Source organism: Anabrus simplex, chromosome 1 (assembly GCF_040414725.1).
Source record: "Anabrus simplex isolate iqAnaSimp1 chromosome 1, ASM4041472v1, whole genome shotgun sequence".
NCBI lineage: Eukaryota > Metazoa > Arthropoda > Insecta > Orthoptera > Tettigoniidae > Anabrus > Anabrus simplex.
In genome coordinates this window covers 1,135,664,425-1,135,681,299 of record NC_090265.1, presented here as the reverse complement: position 1 = coordinate 1,135,681,299, position 16,875 = coordinate 1,135,664,425, and the positions used below count along the sequence as shown (strand labels likewise).

Here is a 16,875-nt window from a genome sequence, read left to right as displayed (position 1 = left end):
ACTGGCAACCAGGAATGAGTTAGCTGGAAAATTTATGATGTCCAATAACGGAGCATTTATATTGGTATTCTATGCAGCTCATCAGCATGACATCAGAGCGGGCTTATATATCAGTTTCAAAAATATAATGCATATCTGCCTGCGTGCAAGAGGTTTTACTGCTAGCCGAAGACTGTGGGTATGCGGGCAGCGTCATTGGTCATCTCCAACCTATATCGTCTAAGTAGTTAATCTCATACTGTTTGCTGAGGCAAATTTATCTCTAGAATTGATTTTGAGTTTTTGTGCTGACCCTTACAGGTTTTGTTCTAAGAAAAGTTATTAACAATGTCCTTTAATTAACACACTTACTTCATAACTCACGGAGTACTTTTCCGAAAAGTCTTGACAAAAAACCCATAATCCACAGTCTAGTTCCATCGCACTTACGAATGCAATCTGCCAAGCTCAATCTTGGAATCTGATGATAAACTTCTATCACTTGCATATACATCATTCTTTGTGTACCTATGAAAACAGAATTAATGTCAATTTGGAATGGTACAGCATCTAAAACAAAGCAAAGCCATCTCCATACAAACCATGTAGGTCCATGGGGGAGCAGAAGGTAAAGGCTTCCACTATCTGTAACTTCAGCACCAAGTTGGATAGAGTTGTTAGCCCTATGCTTGGCCACTTTTGTTCCCAAGGAATTAACCTGATACTCATTTCTGGTGTAGGCTGAGTGAACCTCAGGGCAATATGCACCTCCAAAAGTGGAAATCTTGTTTCTTAAATTTTTCCATTTCCTGACAGGTAATCAAGTCTGTGTCCTTCCCGGTGAACTGAACATGCCTTTATTACCTCGGCTTGCAAGTAAATAAATTTAGAGAAGTTGCCAGACAGTTTTCCAAGAAACTGTCATGCTGTAAAGGCCTTTGTCATTTATTCACAGTTTGCTTTGAATGCCACTTATGAAAAAATAGAAGTTATTGACAAAGCATGTATACTTTCCCACACATTTGAAAAATAAATTGTCACCATCATCACTAACTACAGGCTATGCCTTGTTGCTGCAGCCATTCTTTCCTATTCCCCGTCACACCTTTCAGTTCCTTATAACACTTGAAACACACCCAGCTCTTTTCTTGGTCTTCCTCTTCCTTTCTTCCCCAGGATCTTTCCTTCAATTACCTCTTGCAAATAATAGCTATGTCTTACATGCAGTATATTCTGCAGTGCGAGGTGAATAGCGAAGAAAGCTACTTGTTCAAATAATAATTCATTTTTGTCACTAATGTGGGACAAATTTTCATGAATGACAACCTTATAAAATTCTAAAGAGAAGGTTTTGTACATTATTTACAATATGAATACAAGATATCGTCGTTGCACTTGCAGAAACCTCTATGTGATAATATTCTTGGAGAAATACTGACCTGCAGCTCATACATTATGAAGAGTGAGAATTCCTCGACAATATTCTCACAATATTGACCCTTGGATGACAAAACCTTACCGGTCAAAATTCTAAGCTGAAATACTTCAGATAGTGGTTTTTGCAAGCGCGACAAAGACATATTTTGAAACCTTTTTTAAAATGCTTTCTTTTTCATATTGAGATTCAAAATTTAACAGGATTTAGTGCAAAAAAAGTTTACTATGTAAATAAATTTATAATATACAATCTGTTAAAGCAGTCATAGACTAATATCACACAACATTTCAGGCTTCAATACTGAAGTACAATCTAACTTAACATTACATAAAAATTAATGTTTGTAAGTCCATAACCTCTAATAACAAACCAACTTCTGTGATATTGCTCTAATTGTCCCCAACATTTCTCATGAATGCCCAGATTGCACCCAAGACACTCATGTGATAATCTTCCCCTCTTTTTCATTGGAACATATACTGCACACTTACACTCTTGATGTTCAGGCAATTTTGCATAGTAATGGCTTATCCTCCTGACGGTCCAGGTATAATGGCTTCAGAGGAATATGAGGTCTAGCTAGTGTTGGCTTCTTTGTCAGCGACTCCAATACTTCTACAAGGTAGCCATGACTGACCATTTGGAAGCTGATATTGTACCCAGCCAGAGGTATGAAGCAGCAACTCAACAGCATTAATTTAAATTTTAACATAATGTCTTTGTGCATAGCGCTAGGCCAGAAACAAAGAGGGACGTGCGAAGCCAAGATCCGTGGAAAATTCCACTCAGGAGAGAGTGAGCCAAGAGAGGAATAGAGAGAGTATGAATTTGAACACATACTACATGACCTAGCCACAGAAGTGAGTACAGCAGGGAACCAACATCCCAAATTAATGGTTACAGTCCTTCCAACTTCTATTTTAATGTAAATATTAAATTTACTTATGAATCTGGGCATTAATAAAAGAAATAAAAGTCACAGTGTATTATTGTAATTTATAGACAGATTTTACCAGGAGACTTGTATTAAGTATCATTGATTTAGATAAATGGCACCGTGTGAATGATGGTTGGATAAATTTCCACTCCAACATCTGTTCACCAGATATTGGCTAGGGGAATCCCAAAGATATCTCGAAGGAGAAAGGGTCGAGAAGATAACTGCAGTTAATTCCATAATCGATTTGTTTGCAAAGGATGATAAAAAATTATTGGGATATGCTAACCACTTGTAAGCATATCTGTATGCTGTATAGGAAAGGGCTAGAAGTGAGAAGGAAGTGGCCGTGGCCTTAATTGAGGTACAGCACAAGCATGTGTCTGGTGTGAAAATGGGAAACCACGGGAAACCATCTTAACGCCTGCCGACGGTAGGATCTGAACCCACCATTTCCCCTAATGCAAGCTCATAGCTACGCGACCCTAAACGCACGGCCGAGTAGCTCGGTCATCTTTGAAAATTTATTTTTCTATCAGCAGAGAATTTTTTTAAATCTTCATAGTTTGTATAGGCTACAAGAGATGTACAGTAGCCCACTGGTTTTCTGATTAAACATCTTTTTATTTAAGCTATTGCATCAGTCTGCTTACGTACTCACTGTCCATGTACACCAGTGACCTCGTGATTCGATTATTGAAGTATTGTGCAATGATGCGGCATACGAACTGAGAGAATACTGAGTGGTTCTTCTTAATTTAAAACAGACAATTTTGAGTGGCCATGAGCATGACTCATAGTCATAAGGTAGGCTAGATAATAATGTTATTGGCTTTATGACCCACTAAGAACTTTTATGATTTTTGAAGATGCCAAGGAGCTGGAATTTAGTCCCGCAAGAGCTCATAGCTACGTGATCCTAAACGCACGGCCAACTAGCTCGATCATCTTTGAAAATGTCTTTTTCTATCAGCAGAGGATTTTTTAAAATTGAATATATATCTACCAGTAAATCTACCAACACGAGGCTGAGCACCTTCAAATAACATCGCACTGAGCCAGGATCGAACCTGCTAAGTTGGGTTCAGAAGTCCAGTGCCTCAACCAGGCGTGGAGGCTAGAGAGCTGATTTTAAGTAATTGTTGAACGTCAACTAGTTATAAAAATACTGATTGATTAAACTAATACGGTAAATAGAATAACCTAATAGCCTACCTATTTACAAGCTAGGTACTTTGGAATTGTTTTGACTACCTTTTTAACACTGCAAATAAACCCATCTATTATTTAAAACTCCCTGTAAGAAGAGGACAGTGAATACAAGTGGGTATTATTTTCAAATAAGCTGAGCTCGAGAGTCCATTATAGCGTACGATTATTTCAGTGTACCATGGCTCTGTATGTATTGCTTCAGAGGAAGTTCAGCTCCCCGCCAATGTCCAGTGTACCAATAATGAACTGTGTGTGTGTTGTGCCTCAATGATCCATGACTGCATAGGATTCTTTCAGTGTGCCATGATTCACTTTTTCTCGCTGCAGCGGAAGCTCAGCTCCCCGCCAGTGTCCAGTATGCCGATAAAGAGTCGTGTGTGTCGTGTGGCTCACTGAGCCGTAATTGCGCATTATTCTTTCAGTGTGCCATGATTCAATGTGTCTTGCTGCATTGGAGGCTCAGCTCTCAGCCAATGTCCAGTGTCCCGATAGTGAGCCATGATTGCGCCACTCAGCGCTGTCCGTTGCGAGTCAGCTGAATTGTGTGCCGTGAGCTCGCCGTTCCTGTGAATCAATTCACTCAGACACTTGAATGAATCGATACACTGCTTCAAATCATGCACTCAGTAGCCTACACTAAAGGGTAGTGTTCTGAGGTCGATAGCATGCGACGGCGTGCAGACCGATTTTCCTTTCTGCATGCTATAAACTTGTAAGAACTAAAATCGATGAGCCTCAGTAAGATACACTATGTTGCAAGTGTTAAGAGTGCACAATTGTAACAACTTTCAATAGTGAAAGAGTCAGAAATATTCAAGAGGAGAGACAAAGGAAATTATATAATTCCATGCGATGATTGAATAGACCAGTTACGCTAAGGTTAGGAAGAGCTTTGAACTCACTATTCAGAGAGTTCAAGTAAAAAGTATAGGAAGAAAAGGAACTGTCATTGCGAGTTTTGGCAGGCGGCTGAAAACAGTGCACAGTCACGTTAAAGTAGTGTTGTACCAATACTCTCTGTGACTGAGTACGATAGGGGAATCCATGAGCACTATACTAGTATGGAGACGATAAGGGCGACCATGAACCAACTTCCCACAGGATCCAGGACCAAGGGGATGGAGGTGTAAATTCCAATGATGGACATATGGAGGTCTGAACTGCCACACATGAGGTTAAGTACCCTATTAACTAATATGAGCCTTATGTAGTATCACTTTTCTTAATCTGTGTAAATAGTGTACGTAACTTTCAATGTAAAGCAGCTAAGTGCAGCGTATGTCATATGTCACAATTCAGGGGGGAACAAGTAGGTAATCTTTTAATGTTTCTTTGATATTTATGAGTTTTTGTTTCATTTTTATCACATTCCTTTTGGGTATTTGCATTTGACATAAAGAGACGTAACTTAAATTAAGCAGGTTTCGCTTGTTTGTCGGAGTGTCGCGGTTGCGACTTGAAGAAGAGAATGATAAGTTAGCTATCACCCTAAGGTTTAATGTTGGGGGTTAGTTTTGAAGGTTTTTCTTGTGTGAATAAAACGGTATCTTCCATACCGTACAAGCACATTGAGTAATATTGTTTGGTTAGATTGATTAGGATGACATTCCTTTCTTAACACAAGAAGTGCCAAGGATCACTAAAAGTGGCTCACTGTGCCTCGCTTATTGAGATCCTCGGTAAAAGTGCGTTTTCTTGACTTGGTGAAACATTCGTACATCAACTTGAATGTCTCTAGTTCTCAATTATCACCACTATTGCCACTTTTGATAGTATTTGTTGGAGTTTCTTATCTATACAAATCACGTATCTAGTTGTTATAATGTGACTGTAGTAAACAAAAACATTGCTAATTGAATCGGATATTTTACAAGCTTTTGATGAGGGTAGTGAATTTAGTGACTTTGAAGATGGTGAAATTGATAGTGAAAATGATTCTGACGACATTGAAAATCCAGGTGTGGCTGGAGGAAGTTTGGACAATTTATCAGATGACAATGCACCACTGAAGACCAGACTTGATCATGCACATGTAAGTAGGCCTGTACAATTATCAGATAGGTTTCAAAAGGTGATTTATCCTGAAATACCAAAGAATTCTGTAAATTTTGTTGCTAGAGCAGTAGGTCTCCTGGCTCAAGTCCCTCATAATGCTAATGTGATGGAATATTTCAATCTTTTTTTCCCTTACGAGTTGTGGGATTTAATTGTCACTGAAACAAATGGATATGGGCAAAAGCTGTTTGATGGGAAGTTAGAGAATTTTCAGTCACATCCTCACAGTAGAATTAGGAAATTCAAACCTGTTACTGTTGAAAGACTAAAGTTTGGTTTGCTGTGTTACTAAATGAAAACCTACAACCTGTTTTCCAGCCAATGACCGGGTCAGGGATAGGAATTGTGCCGGCTGTCGAGGCCTGTCGCACTCCTCTGGGGCAATGATTGGCTGATAGATGAAATGAAATGATAGTAGAGAGTGTTGCTGGAATGGAAGATGGCAGGTAAAACTGGAGTACCCGGAGAAAAACCTGTCCCGCCTCCGCTTTGTCCAGTACAAATCTCACATGGAGTGACCAGGATTTGAACCACGGTATCCAGCGGTGAGATGCTGGTGTGCTACCGCCTGAGCCACGGAGGCTTCTGTGTTACTAAATATGGGTCTCAATCCTACAAAGGATGAGAAACATCATTGGGACATACACCTTCCACGCACCAAACTTTCTTTTCAAGATCTATGTCAAGGAATGAATTTCAATAAATCAGATACTGCATGCTAATAATGGCATAGCCATTCCAAGAGACAGTCCACGGTATGATACATGGCATAAATAGCATCCTGTACTGGATCTTTTCAATGCCTTGTGGAAGAGAATTTACGTGCCAATGCAATAAGTATCATTTGACGAATCACTTGTAACAATGAAGAATACAGCCCTTTTATTCAATTCATGCCAAACAAAAGACATGCAAGGTATGGAATAAAGAAATTTGAGCTCTTTGAAAGTCGGACCGGTTATGTCGTGCACAGTGAATTGTACAGTGGGAAATATTTCTTTGCAACTGGGGATCCTAATGGTATGACTCAGAAAGTGGTAACCCATATTGTAGTGCAGTGTGGTCTCAATAATAAAGGCTATCACTTACACACAGATAACTTTTATACTAAAGTTTCCCTAGCTGAAAAGCTACTGCAAGTCAAGGTGGCTCTCACAGGGACTGTCCGTGCCAACTCTACAGGAGTGGCCATCCCTGAACTTGTGAAAACTAAACTGCAACCTGGAGAGTCCATATTCTACAGGAAAGGAGACATTCTTGTTTGTGGTTTCAAGGAAAAGAAAACAAGAAAACCTGTTTACAGCCTCAGTACTGGTTTTCATGCAGACACTGCATTACTAAAACAGAAAAATGGTAATGAGGTGTACAAACCCCTCCACATTCTCAGCTACAACAAGTACATGGGAGGAGTAGATGTAAAGGATCAGAAGATACATAATGTTTATTCAAACCATGGAACCAGAAGTTATTGGACAAAACTATTCCAAAATTTTATGGACATGTCTTTGCGGAATTCATACATTGTTTACAGTAGCAACACTGACAGCGAGAAGATGCTTGAGCACAGGGTCTACATAGTTGAAATTATTGAAAACCTGTCTGTTCCTGCAGCTACTACTACTACTATGCCGCTCACACCTTCAAGAAACACCCCTTCTGATTCCAAGCATTATTATGCTAGACTGCCTGGCAGAAAACTGAAGTGTGGTGTATGTGCGTAGACAGCAGAAAAGTGAGGGCGATTCAGACATTGGTGTCCAGGATGTAATGGAGTCCATGAAACATGCTGGGATCAATCAGAGCACTTGCTTCAGAGCAAGTGAACACGAAGGGAAGAAAGCCCAGGAAGAGGAAGTAGAATAAGAATAAGAAGAAACTGCAAGAAAAAACTGAATGTTTTATTTTTTCACTATTGTGACAAAAGTGCTCTAGGAGTGCTAATTATACACAGATTTTCTTGAGACTTTCAGGGTTATTTCAGCACTGTATAAGGAACATTTTGTATATTTCATTCTTTTGGTTATGATATTTTCTTGTGCAATTTCACTTTAAGTTTTCAAGATTTAAAAAATTCAAGCCAAAAAAATGTTTGCTTTCTATAAAGTATCTTTAGTTATAATATTTACATTTTTTTTTTTTTTGCAAAACAACCCTTTCTGATCAAAATGGTGCATATACTGTTGGTTTCTGATAATGTTTATAAATTTTTAAAAATAATTTCTAAACCACTAAATTTTCAGCATTAAAGCCTGGCACTACAGAATATAGCATTGGCACTTACAGGGTTAACGTAGATTTTGCATGTTCATGACTTAAATTAAAGTAGTCAGTGTAGAGTTTAATTTGTGTGCAGAACAACCATTGGGATTTACAGCCATGCCCACCAATATTAGGTACATTTGTGAAATCAGGTAAATTTTCCCCAGGTGAAAATATCCTCAGAATATTTAAGCCACATTAGTGACAGAGTATTGTGAAGGTATCAGATGTGTTTAACTTTGTGGAAGGTAGAATGTGTGAGTTTGGAAATACAAACTCACAGCTGTGGATTATGACGAAGTATGAGGAAAATATTGGGATCACATGGAATACGAAAGACCGTCATGAATAATCAGAGTTAGAGAGAATTAAATGAGAATATTAATAAAATAAAAAATGGATGGCCTCAACTACTGGGTGCAAGAATTTTAATTTGATGCCATTTGGCTGCTTCCTTGTCAATTTCGACATTCTGTTTTACTCTAATCCTACTGAATAGAATATTAATGAGAGTGAAAGATTCCAAGAGTTAAAAGAGAGTTAATTAAGGAAGCAATAATTATGAAGGAACAGAAGGAGTACCGTGAAGGCTATGTGAATGGCTAAGCGAGGGAGGTTTACGGCAACCCGGTGGCCCATTTGGGGTCAGGCGAGCAGGAGGGAGATGCCTTCCCAATGCTATAAAGCCCAGACAAGCGGAGTTTTAGTTCTGAGAACAAACAGCAATATCGTTAACAGGACAGCAAGCAGAATTCATTTAAGAAATTTCTAGCCAAGATAAAGGCCCTTCGTACACCGGTGCAACGCAACTAAGATCCAACTCAAAAAAAGTCACATGAGCATTGGACAGTAGTTGTTTCACTGTCGAAGCCCTGTTAAATGCGCAGTTCTCGTTCACCTGCGCGACTGCCCTGCACTCGCCAATCAACTCATGAACAACCAACTCACAAACGACTGGCCTGTCAGTTGCATGGCTTGACTCGAGTCAGTCGCTCCTGCTATCTTTCATAATTCACCACTCGTATAATTCAATTTTGTTATGTAAGATAGTGATCAGGAGTTGTACATACAACTCTTAGAAGCAGTGGAAAAGCACCCTTGTTTATTCAACTGTAGTTTGTCAGAATACTCAAACAAGAACGCTCAAAAAGGTATGGGAAGCTGTAGCCAAAGAAGTTGATAAGAGTGTTAAGTATTTCAAACTATCCACTTCATGTCCATATCGATATGACAATCTAAGAATCAAAGAATCATTTAACCACCTTGAAATTATTAATAGGATAAACAAGGGAATACTTATGAATAATTTAGAAAACATTTATATTCTTCTTGATAAGTTAACAAATAAGAATGAATCAGAATTTAAACAATATGAACGACCAAAGAAACCCTCTATATGAACACATACTAAGATATATGGAATTATTAAAAAGCAAGCAAACTAGTTTTGCAAATCACGAACAAGTACAACGTTTCTAAGTCATAGTTAGCACCTCCCTCCTTCCGAGAAACAACAACAGCTGACATCAAGATCGACACGCCCTTGTTCCCCCACCTCCCCGCTGAACCATGCAAGCAAGCAGGCTACAACACACCGCTACTATACCAGATAGAGGACAGAGAACACGGGCACAGTCCCACACCCAAGACAGCAGGAAGTAAAGATGGAAATCCACAGACAGGGGTAAGTTAGGACTATCCATAATAACCCCCCTCTTTTCCTAAAAAATAATTCTAAATGCCAATACTTTCAGGAAAAAAGTTTTAATTATTTTATTTTTCCTATTTTCTATTGGTTGCAGATCGTATTACAAACTGCCCAATTGTCTAGTTCATGGACAAGTGAAATCTAAGCACGTCCCAACATTGAGTTGCAAGAGCATTTAAATTTGGACAATAAGGAATCTACCTTCAGTAATAAAATTATAGTAAGTTAACCAGTGTTTCTTCAAGCAAGCTTTCGAGCAGAAGCATGAAAGAGACTTAAAAATTTATCTCCTCAATTGGAAGCTGAACAAATGTTTTAATAGTATTTTAGGTTAAGTTTTAATTACACATTAATTACATCTTAAGTAATAAGTCTGTAACAAGGTAACTAGTGTTTTTTCAAATACGCTTCCAAGCAGAAGCACGAAAAAAGAGACTTAAAAAGTTGTTTTTATCTTTTTAACTGAAAGCTGAACAAATGTTTTAATAGTATTTTAGTCCAGGATAAGTTTTTAATTACACATTTTAAGCATTCATCCCCACCTCTCACCACTGTAATTGTTCCTCATCAAAGTCAATATCTCTCTTTATACCTAAGCATAAATGAATGTAGCTGATGACTGCAAAGCAGTTGAAACATGTTTTATAAATTATTTTATAAAATTGCCAAAGGCAAATAAAGATATCGATGACATGCTTACATAATTCTTTGATTCTTAGATTGGTAAGTATCTTACATACATTAAATTGTAAGTACAAGTGTTTAATATCCTTCTGCTATTGGGTGTTTAATTCTATAGCATATCTATACAGTATATTTATATAAAATAAGAGTTTTGTCTGTACATTGCTCAGAATTCAAAAAGATTGGTACTTGTGTATCAGTGAAGTGGTAGTTATGGGGAAGTCCTAAAACTTACTTCTCAAATATCTATGGTATTAGTGGCCCTATCGATAAATATAGCGAAAGTTAAAGAAGATGCATCTTCCGACCATAGTTTATTGATAAATTTAATACAATTTATCACTTCTGTATACAAAAACATACCACAATTTTTCAATTTGCTAAAGTCGCTTACATCAGAAACAAAGCAGATCTGTGACATAGTTTCTAGCTAATTTATTATATGAGGCAATAATAATAATAATAATAATAATAATAATAATAATAATAATAATAATAATAATAATAATAATGTTATTCATTTTTATGTCCCACTAACTACTTTGGACGGTTTTTGGAGACGCCGAAGTGCCATAATTTTGTCCTGCAGGAATTTAGCATGCTAGGAAATCTACTGACATGAAGCTGGTGTATTTGAGCCCCTTCAAATACCACCAGACTAAGCCAGGATCGAACCTGCCAAGTTGAGGTCAGAAGGCCAGCGCCTCAACCATCTGAGCCAATCAGACCGGCTAGAGGCAATTAGAGTAATAAAGGCAGATCCCAACTGCCAGTGAATTTGTGGATGATGGTAGGACTGTACATTCCTATCTATCTTTCATATGCTAAAGTATCAAATGAACTGGGTAAGTCAAAGCTCACGCATTCAACATTAACCCGCAAGGGATCGCATGCGTTCGTTTCAACCATTTCTGTTTATTTCAATCAATCCTTCTGCAAACACTGTTTATTATTTTCCTACCCCTCAGTACCTATCAACAGACTCGTCTATACTTCTGCCACACCACTGTTATCCCTCTCCATTCCTTCAGTGAGTGACAAGCTGGCTATCCGGTCGTTTCGTTCGCACGCCGACTCCTCACATTACCTATCTCCATTGTATTCAATCATTCGCGATTCATGGCATAGACTTATTTATAATGCAGAAAGTGCACTGTTATCATTCATTGTTGAGTAGAGGGAGAAGGAACATTGTCTAGATGTGTGTTAAATGAAATTAAACATCATTTTAAAAGTATTTTCCATAAACAGAACTTGAATTTTTATTTTCAATTTCATCAGCAAAAGCCAATCTCATTATTAAAATTATTATGTTAAAAAAAGTTTATCTGTGTTTAAATAGTATTATCTTATATAATTGTAACAATAAGTAGCATATTAATTAAGCGTTTGGTGTCTTCTTGATTTCCGGTCGAAGCGACCATACGCGACTCCTGACGTTACACTTGGCATGCGACCCCTCGCAGGTTAAAAGTTTCTCCCTAGCCGTAGCCGGCTAATGCACAAGCTGAACATGATCGCCTTTTCACGAATGAAAGAATGAACCAAAAGGTCCCGCCTACTTTGAAGCTTCCTCAAGTACCACTATGCAATGACAACATTCTGATTATATACCGTACGGCTTGACATTATGGAGCAGACTGACAAAGTGTTGACCATCACAGGAGAGTTGCATCAATGGACGAAGAACATGCAACACATACAACCATTCAAAACAAGTTGGGGTTAAGTTTGGTAGCATTGCGTTGCACTGGGGAACGAAGGGCCTAAATGTGAGGATGAGTCGAATCTTCTTCTTCGTTTGACCTCATGGCCCTCTAGCCGATGAACCATACTCCGCCATTCTTCCCTATCTAAAGCTTTCAATGTGGTTGCTCTGAGAGAACACTGTAGGGGCCGTTCACCATGTCAATCCATCGCGTTGGTACTCGTCCTCGTTGTCTGGTTCCCTGGACTTTGCCCTCAACAATCAGCTTTTGAAGACTACCATGTCGGCGCATTATATGTCCAAAGCAGCGCACAATCCGCTGAGAGACCTTACACGATAGACCAACTTTTATCTGAAGATGATTCAGGATTGATGTGTTCGTGCGATGAGCTGTCCAAGATATCCTTAATATTTTCCTCCAGCACCACAGTTCAAAACTTTCTATCCGTTCACGATCACGTTTGAGGATGGTCCACATCTCTGCGCCATACAAGAAGACTGAGAAGACTAGAGATTCAACGAGCTTCTTTTTTTGTATTGATGGTGATATTATCTTTCCAGATCTTCCGCAGACGGATCATCGCTACCTTTGCTATTTCAATTCTTCGCTTTATTTCATCTTTGGAACCACCAGAATTGGATAGTAAGGAGCCTAGATATACATACCGATGTACAACTTCACACCCTCCAATCTGTTTGATATGTGGACTGTTATTGTTCTTACGATCAACAATCATGACTTTGGTTTTCTGTCAATTTAGGCGTAATCCAATTTCTAGGCTTGCTTCCTCGACTCTCTTGATCAGCTCTGTCAACTCCTCTTCAGATGATGCTATCAAGGTGGTGTCATCAGCAAATCTCAAGTTGTTGATCTTGCATCCCCCAATGGAAAACCCTTTGTCCCAGCCATCTAATGTAGTTCTCATTGCATATTCACCATAGAGATTGAAATGTAACTGTGACAGGGTACATCCCTGGCGAACTCCAGCCCTTGTACGAAACTGCTGAGACTGTTTGTTTTGAATCAGTGGCTGTATTTTCCTTATACAAGGACTTGAGGAGATCAATCAAATGGAGTGGCAAACCCATGTCATCCAAAATTTTCCAAAGATGGTTACATTTGACAGCATCGAAGCCCTTTTGGTAATCAATAAAACACAGGTATACCAGAACATTGAATTCTCTAGCCTTTTTTATGATTTGTCTTAGGCTTAAGATCTGTTCTCGAGTGCCTAATCCTTTCATGAATCCAGTCTGGACTTCAGGAATTTGATACTCTAGGAATGCCCGGAGTCTCTTGTGCAGGATATGAAGCATAACTTTACTGGCATGTGAAATCAAAGCAATTAAGCGATAATTTTCACATTTTTTTTCGATCCTTTCTTGTGGATTGGGACAAAGATTGACTGTACCCATTCCTCGGGCCATCTTCTATAATTCCATATTGCTTGACAGATTTTCAACAGCATTTCAATTCCAACATCGTTTGTAGCTCTCAAGACTTCTGCACTTATTCCATCAGGTCCACACGCTTTTCCAGTTCTCAGCATTTTCAAAGCCATTTCTACTTCATCTCGGAGGATGTTAGGTTCAGGATCTGACTGTTTGTCCATCTTCATTTGGTCTTGTGCATTACATTGTTCACTGTACAGATCCTGGCAGTACAATCTTCATGTTTCCAGAACATTCTCTATATCCACAACCTCATCACCCTGTGAGTTCTGTATATTCCAGGAATATGGCTTGAATTCTCGAGTGATTATTTTAATTTTGTTAAAAAGATCCTTGCTGTGATTTTGATTTGCATGAGTCGAATATGCCCTATCAAATTATAGAAGCAATAGATAGCTACAGAAATTCAGCTGCTCCAAATGTAAGTGACCAAGTCACGTGTTCCCACTCCCTGGAACCAGTTGTGTCGATAGGTGACGGAGTGTCGTTTATAGTTTCATGTTGTGTCTTTTGAACGGAATTAGGTACGTATTTAGGAAAGTTTTTCCTACTCAGTTCAGGTTTTGTTTGCATTCACTTTAATTCCAGTGTCGTTAGTGATTTTTCAGTAACACAGAAAGCCTACATAATGGTCTCATGTAATCAAATATCGCCTTTGCAATCATTTCAGGGGGTGCTTTCTCACTCACGTAACAAAGGAGAACTCATAAAAATGAACAGTACAGTAGTGTTTTGGGCCAGGGGTTCGACCCTGTGCAACTTAATTATGCCATTTTTTTAAGTATCTACAAAGGGGTAGTGGTGTTAGTGGTGGTGGTGGTGCTGATTGTTTTAAGAAGGAAATACACCTAGGCAACCATCATAACTAATCAGAGAGAAAAAACAGAAGAAATCCAACACTCAAAATATGAAGGTATCGGCCAAAGGAAGACAAGGATTACGAAGGGCATGAAAATGGACACCCTAGGCCTCGCAACTTAATACCGTCAGTCAGAAAAGAACAAAAGTTGAAAACGGGAGGTCGGATAGGATAGCAGAAAGTTAGCAGCCTGACAGGGTCCAATAAACCCACTCTTACCAGATTTGTTATTTGCTTCTCATTCGTTGTAGTTTTAGCTGTTCCCGCCCCTTTCCCTTCATGTTAGTTTTATCGGATAGAGCCCTCACCAACCATACATGACCTAAAGGCTGCCGGTGCAGCTTAAGGGACAGCGATGGAGGACAATATCTGGATTACCACAAGAGATAAATCTCATATCTGCATTGTCGTGGTAGACAATGTACAAATTTAATATTGTCATGTCAAGCAAATTTTGAAGGAATTTTCTCCAGTACCTCCTTGTAGCATGTTTTGCAGCAACATGATGCACCTTCTGGTCCTTCAGGTCTACTCCATCCATGCATTTGCAATGGTTTGGAAGTCTCCTTGCCATTCTTTGCCTTCATCAACACAGTTTCAGTATGGTATGCTGTGGCGAGGCTATAGTAGGCTTCCTGGATTTTTTTCCTTTGAATCCACAAGCTAACACATCCCGCTATCTATAAAAGAGCACATCACCAGCTTGCAGTTTTGATTTCATGAGCTCTTCGTGAAGGCCCTCAGAATTTGCTCGGGCTGTTCCTTTGAGCATGACGCCTTTCTGATGGAGAACCTCTGCCAACCAACACTTTGTATACAAATTGCCAGTAAACAAATGGTACCCCTTATTGTACAAGTTAAACTATAATTTCTGTAACTAGTTTTTGTACCATGCCATCTGTGTCACTGAGGCAAAAAAAAAGTACTTGTCTTCATACAGCTCAGTATGCGACACACATCCAGCTTTGCTTTCACACAGTTTGAACTTTTTGATGCCACATCGAACATGTATCTTGTTAAGCATGTACCTCGTAGACTACTGTAAGAAACAACTATGTTTTTCATTGCAATCACGAATTTGTCAATTGTCCTGCAGAGGAATATATAATTTCTTCCACAAAGAAATGCTAGATTTCCTGATTTACATTTCTTTTCCCAGTAGATTAATGCATCACTAACACATTTAAAGTTTTCAGCAATGGAAGGTGAGGAAAGGGCTAGGATTGGGAAAGTAGAGACCATGACCTTAATTAAAATACAGCCCCAGCATTTCCCTGGTGTGGAAATGGTAAACCACAGAAAACCACCTTCAGGACTGCCTGGTCAACTGATACATTTTTACATAAAATAAGTTTCATATTCAGTTCTGTATTGACGTCAACTGTACAAATACAAAGAATGCAATAGTCCACCTTTTCAATACAATGTATATTCAGTGAAATAAATCACAGGATATAAACTAGTAGTACATTTCATCCAAAATATTGGACATCTTCAGCTACTTGTTGAGTAAAGATTAATACATAATTTAATTAATCTTGATTGCAAGGGGAAAAAAATTAATGCACTCTGTGTTAAATATCAAACAAAATGACCCATCAAGTTAATGTCACTATGTAGAATTTATAACACACAGTGTTCTCTGATAGATTAAAATATCTAGGTGAACATTAAACATTTTTTTCGATGTTAGGTACATAAATGTGTAGGAATCAATATTAAAAGCCCTATGTGCTAAATATTACTGTAAAGTCTTAATAAAGAACTTATCAAAAACAAAATTTTAATGAAATGAAATTTTAATAAGAACTGCACGAACATTTTAATTTGAACAATGATCAAATTCATCAAGAATCAGTGCCATATCAGTGATTTTGATGAGTTCTTTATGAAGACTTTACAATAATATTTATCACATAGGATAAAAATAATGATTCCCGCACATTTAAGTACCTAATGTCGAAAAAATCTAATCATCTAAATATTTTAATCTATTGAAGAACACTGTGAATTATAAATTCCACTTAGTAACATTAACTTAATGGGTCATTTTGCATGGTATTTAACATAAAGAGCATTAAATGTTTTTCCCTTTATCAATTATATTAAGATTAATTAAATTTTGTATTCATTTTCACACAACAAGTAGCTGAAGATGTCCAATACTTAGGACGAAACGTCTATTGCTAGTTTATATTCTGTGATTTATTTAAATGAATATACATTGTACTGAAAAGGTGGACTATTGCATTCTTTGTATTTGTATAGTCGAAGTCAATACAGAACTGAATATGAAACATATTGTTCAAGGCTACCAACAGTGAGGTTCAAACCCACTATCTCCCGAATGCAAGCTGAAACTGCATGACCCAAACCACGCAGAAACTTGCTCGGTTAAAAGATTACAATAATGATAGACAATGCCCCATATGATTTCCTCATTCATAGTCAGAAGATCAGTCATTTGAGTGGTTAATGATTATTCTCATATGTAATGACATACGCGTGAAGTGGCTAGTCTCCATTAATTTCCATTACACAAATTTTTCACTCTTGCTAGAGTTTTTACCCGATCAGTGAAGAA

General features: G+C 38.2%; 1 protein-coding gene across 2 annotated transcripts in view; it reads right to left on the bottom strand.

The window, feature by feature from the left end:
* Positions 1 to 16,875, bottom strand: part of mtm (myotubularin) — a 138,024-nt gene that overhangs the window by 69,374 nt on the left and 51,775 nt on the right. The gene's annotated exons all lie outside the window — the stretch shown is intronic.